The sequence below is a fragment of the Microtus ochrogaster genome, chromosome 10, assembly GCF_000317375.1.
Source record: "Microtus ochrogaster isolate Prairie Vole_2 chromosome 10, MicOch1.0, whole genome shotgun sequence".
NCBI classification, from domain to species: Eukaryota; Metazoa; Chordata; class Mammalia; order Rodentia; family Cricetidae; genus Microtus; species Microtus ochrogaster.
The window spans coordinates 23,927,951-23,933,950 of NC_022016.1; the positions used below are offsets into that span (position 1 = coordinate 23,927,951).

A 6,000-nucleotide genomic window follows, 5' to 3' on the forward strand; every position below is an offset into this window, starting at 1 on the left:
TGTCCATCATGATGAAGTTTGAAAATACCTGTGGCTCAAATGTCCTTGAAATTTTTAGAAGAATAGAGGGAGGAAGGTAAGGAGAAAAGAGGACATAAACACACACACACACACACAGAGAGAGAGAGAGAGAGAGAGAGAGAGAGAGAGAGAGAGAGAGAGAGAGAGAGGAAGAGAGAGAGAGAGAGAGGAGGAGATTGTGTGTTTTCAGAGTAACTCAGGTAGGAGAACATACCTCCTTACTGCCTACAGCTATATTGAAAATTCACACAAATTTTAATGAGTGGTATAAGGGTTAAGGCAACCCTTAAAAATCCAAGGATATAAAAGGGATTGATTTCTGGTACCAATTCATCAGTGTGTGCTGGAAGACTTGGTAAGAGGATGAAGTATTAGTCCATTTGCCATGAACTTGTCTTATTCGTTTTAAAGCTCATTTTTGGACTGTTATGAGCAGTCTATATTATAGAGTGAGCAGGTTATCTGAATGCTATTACTCACCATAGCCTTTTATGTGCAACAGTACAGACATTTTTTTTTTAAACTTGCTTTTATTTATTTTGTAGCATGTGCATTACAGGAAACTGAGCATTGAGGGAATGCAGAATTTTAATTGTAACTTTGCCAGTACTTCTATCTAGAGGCCTGCTGCCATTTTTGTCTTCTATGAAATTTTTGTTGCCAAGGAAGACAGGATTACAGCTTTGTCTGACAGATTGAGATGGTGTGGTGTATTCTTGGTTATCAGTACAGACATTTTAAGAACGTTTGCCTCTAGTGGGAGGACATTGATTGAGTCTGAATCTATGGCTTAATAACTTATATGAAAAATATGAAACATGTTTCAGTGATTTCTTTTAAATTTATATTTGTTTAAAACACATCTAAATATTGATTTATGAAAAAATGCAGTGTAAATTTCTATGAAACATGAGATGTGAGATAAGGTTTGTACATGAGAGAAAGAAGCAGACACAGTCAACCCTCATATAGTTTATATACAGGAAGGGGCATGTTCAAGGTTTTTCAGATAGGAGAAGAGAGAAGAGATACATGTATCAGAAGTTTTTTTATATATGAAATATATGAATTCAAAATGGAAATGTGAATGTAGAATTTTATTCTTCTCAAGATTGCAAGGGTCGTAGAAAGTATCCACATACCTTTAAAAGCAACATATGTAGAACATTGTGGTGGTATTTTACAACTATTTGCAAAACTATTTGTGATTATTTATAAATAGTAGGGATGGAAAGATGACTCAGTAGTTAAGAGTGCTTCTTGCTCTTTCAGAGGACCCAACTTCCTTTCTCAATATTATGTTAGGAGGTTCACAACCACCTCCAAGAGATCCAACACCTTCTTCTGGCCTCCATAGATACCTGTACACATACTCACACAGATACACACATAGACACACAATAAAAATAAATCTTTTAAAACACTGCCATCTAGGCTTCTTGATTTATGGAAATGGAATTATGAAATCTGTAGACCTTTCAGGGACAGTCAAGAATCATAAAGCAAATAAATACACGGAAAGGGCTGCGGTGTGAGGAATGGGAGCTGGGATCCCTTGCCTGTGCTCTAGGATCCCTTGCCTGTGCTCACAGCTGGATGTCTCGTAAACAAAATCCAAGACTAGAAACGTGCATGATCTGTGACAATTACGTCATGTCAGAAATGGGACCGGATTCCAGGTCTTCTAATATCCGTGTCAGTGTTGTTTCCACAACGCTAAGTTTGCAAATGAAGCAAAATCAGCCTGACAGGTCAGCAAATTACGTCTCAACTGTTCCCGTGGCACAAGAGCTCAACCTGGCGTCGTGTCTCCTTTTCTTCCTGCCAGCTGGCCTCCTGTTCCTTGGTAACTAAAAGAAAATCCTATCTCAGCAGGAAAAAAAAAACTTATACAAGAGTAAATATGAAGAGATAATGTTGTATTATGAATTAAAAGCAAATATAAGTATAAGCTTGCCTCTTTAAGTTAGAGTCACACAATTGTGATTTGTTTGATTTGGGAGTAAATAAATGTGCCCCATACATAGAAATCACAACTGTATATCACTGACATATTTCTCATGTAAGGAGCTATGCTATGGTGAGGTAAGAAATCTTAAATTTCATTTGAACACTAAAAAGTAGCATAATTTGGCTGGATAGAAGTTGGATTACAGACTGAAAGTAGTTTTATAAATGATCATTGAGGATTGTATAACAGATAGGACCAAAATAGTCAGTAAATGGGCAAGAAAGACTTAGCAATGGAGAGAAACACTCAGAGCTCTTCTTTAGAAAGATCCTTACTGTCTCAGTCATAATGGACCTGAAGCAGACAGCCCTGGAGTCACCGAGACCAGTTCTGATGCAGGGTCTTCTACCAGATATGAGGACTGAAGCATCAGCCTTTCCCTGGGTAATGACAGCAGGAATAGAAAGAAAAGGAAATTTGGAATGAGATCACTTTCACCCGAAGGGAGTTGAAAGCCATAAATCAAATCAGTCACACCAAGCACATCAAAAAACTGCAACTTGATGTGGATTCATAAAGGGTGTAAGCTCAGGTCTTTCCTCCTACAGTATCCCAGGAGCATTTTAGTCAAGCCAATCTAAATTTTCCCAAATGAACATAAGGACAGGGAGCTGGAGGTGATTGATGGGGGAATGGAGATGAGCAGAGGTCACTGAGGTCACTGAGGTGATGGGGAATAGAGACCTTAAGTGCACTGTGTATACTCTCAGAAGGACAAGAGAGACTAATTAACTAAAGAAAAGCTGAAGCACTCTTTCTCCAGAGACAAAATACACAAATTCTATCCTAGTTACAATGTAATCTAGTTAGGTTTATATCAGTGATTCATAGTTACATTTTTAGTAGAAAATGCCCCATTTTAAAACAAACTTGGGGATCAGTAACTTAAATATGCAATTATATAAACTTATTCTCCTAGTTCTTTGAAAAACGCATTTCCAGCCTCACTTCCGCTTTCTGTTTTCTGCCCCATTTGTTGAAGATTTTTAGCTTTTTGTTGGCCTTTTGTCTTGGAATTGCTCAAAGGCAGCTTACAATATTTATGAGACCAGCAATATGAATCACCAACTATAAAGAATAATTTAACTTTGACATAATCACCATGTTAGAAAATAATTTACAGCTACAGTGGCTTCTCATTCACAAGCACTAATTCTGACCATCTAATCCCATTCTAAGAGCCATTGCCTCAAAACTTTTTGTCCTTCATCTCCACAACAGAAATGCAAATCCCAGGGTTTTACTAACAAGAAGACAAATCTCTTTGGGAGACCTAGAGATTGTTGCTAATAAGTGGTCTGGCTCTATACGCTGTAAATTTGCATGAGGAAAATCTTAGAATCATTGTGATTTATGCCACACACCTCTTTGCTCTTGATCATAGCAAAGCAATGCAGGAGGTGATGTGTTCACTCTTCTGACTGCAGCGGTAATGATCACAAGATTTCACTTTCTCACTGAACATACAGTTTTCCAAATATTTGTGATTCTCATTCATAAGCACTTCCTTCATCTCACAGATGCAGAAATAGGCTTATGGGATTATATGACTTGCCCAGGGTTACCTGGCTCTGCCTGGCTCCCGGGAACCTACCCCTCCTGCCACTTTGAGTTATACTGAGACAAGCATGATTTAGTAATAGTCCCAAATTTGGCTGCATACCAGAATCACCTGGAAAGCAATTATGAGACACACCTCTGAAGCTCGATCCTCAAAACATTCAAATTTGTGATTTCTAAGTCTTTAAAACTATGATTCTATGGCAAAGCCAATTTCTTATGAACCACTTAAAGATTGGACAGCAGGTAGCCTTCAAAGAAAAAAAGACAGGAGGTTTTTTTTTTTTTTTACCCAACCGGCCCTTCTTTAACCAGCTGTATGATGCTGGTCTTGGTATGTAGTTTCCTGAAACTTTATCTTAATCTGTGTAAAATAAGACTGCCTCACCAACCAGAGTACCAAATGAGACCATTTCTGTGAAGCTGTAGACAGCTGTGAAGATGCGGAAGGCCATGATGACTTTCAGCTAGATGGTACTAGAGCTCTGGCTTCCAGGAAGAGAAGGAAAGGATGTGGGAGGGGGAGGAAGAAGGAGGAAGAAGATGGGAGGAGGATAACATGGTGGTATGATGCTTAACCTAGCATCCCAGGGTCCTGGGTTTCATCCCCAGAACCAGAACAAGAACGTCTACCATCTACTCCCTATGCCATCCCCTCGCAGCGGAAATGTTAGGAGTTAGGTGGGATCAAGAACCTAATTCTACACAAAAGACAACTCTTTAAGTTGAATCTTGTTTCCATTTTGTGACAATTCCTGCTCCATACTTTCTCTTTTCTCCCGGAACACAGAAACTGTCACCAGTAGGGCTTCAGAGAGTGGTTTTGGAAAACACTTCCTTGAGAATAATTTATTCCACCCTCAAGACACAGGGCTGACTTGAGTTTTGTGATTCTCCGAGGGCTTCACAGTTAACAACAGACTAAAAGGTCAGGGAGTGGCGGTGTTTATCAACATTCTGAAAATATGTTCTCAGCGCAATTTCTTCAGCACATCCCATGGGCTAAGATTTTTGTCCAGCTTTAATTCTGTCATTGATATTATGAAAACAATAGAGTTAGTAACTATACCTTTCCAAACTACCCCCCCCATTCACTGCTCCCTACCAAATGTGACAATCACCCCTGGGGCTCACTGTGAGGGTGTAGTCTCCCCTTCTGTCTTGGGTTGAAAAACACTAGGATGTTTAGTTGCATTAGATGTAGATTGCAGGCAAAGCTAGAATGGGTATGCAAGTTTGAATGCTTAAAGCTAGAAACTCTGAACTAAGCACTGAATGATCTACTGGCTAAATTCCACTATTTGTGGGTATATCACCTGAAACAAAATTAAAAGCCTCGGTCCACAACAAGACCCTGTTACTGAAAATAACATATGCACAACTCATTGAACATAGAGAAAAAGAACTGGTGCCTACTTAGAGCCTTCACCCCTACTGACTAGGAAGAGTCCCTCGGAGAAACCTAATTTTTCATTTATAAATGTTTTATAAGTGCTTATCAATTGGAGATATAACTTCTTGATTATGAATGGGGGCATGTGACAGCTTCTTTCTGCTCTAGGACCCCCATCTGGTGCAGACCCTTGAAAGCCCTGTACATTGATTGTTGTTGTTGTTGTGGTGGTGGTGGTGGTGGTGTGTATGTGTTTCCCTTTTTATTGGCTGGTCTGAGATTATTTATTCTTTATTCTTTGGTATGGTTAACCTTTTTGGTTTGAGTTTTCTTTATAGTGTCTTCTGTGGGGCTGGATTTGGTAAAAAGTTGTTTAAATTTGACTTTATCATGGAATGCCTTATTTTTCCCATCTATGGTTTTGGAAGCTTTGCTGGATATAGTAGTCTGAGCTGGCACTGTGGTCTCTTAGAATCTGCAGCACATCTGCCCGGGTTCTTTTGGGCTTTTAGAGTCTCCATTGAAAAACTAGCTGTGATTCTAATAGGTCTGCCTTTATATGTTACTTGATCTTTTTTTCCTTGCAGCTCCTTATAGTCTTTCTTTGCTGTGTACATTTAGTGTTTTGATTATTAGAGGCTAAGGGGAATTTTTTCCTTGTCTAATATATTTGGCATTCTGTAAACTTCTTGTACCTTGATAGACATCTCCTTCTTTAAGTTGGGGAATTTTTCTTCTATGATTTTGTTGCAAATATTTTCTGTGCCTTTGACCTGGTTTTAGTCTCTTTCCCTTCATCCATTTTTTCTTTAATTTGGTCTCTTCTTGCTGTCCCAGATTTCCTGGTTTTTTTTTTTATGCCAGCAGATTTTTTTAGATTTATCATTTTCTTTGACCAAGGTATCCATTTCCTTAATCAGGTCTTCAATGCCTAAGATTCTCTCTTCCATCTCTTATAGTCTGTTGATAAGGCTTTCCTCTGAGAGTCCTGTTTCAGTTCTTCAATTGTTCAGTT

The 6,000-nt window shown here is 38.8% G+C and overlaps 1 protein-coding gene across 2 annotated transcripts in view; it reads left to right on the top strand.

Moving 5' to 3' along the window:
* Adamtsl1 (ADAMTS like 1) overlaps positions 1-6,000 on the top strand; it is a 387,047-nt gene that overhangs the window by 98,261 nt on the left and 282,786 nt on the right. The gene's annotated exons all lie outside the window — the stretch shown is intronic.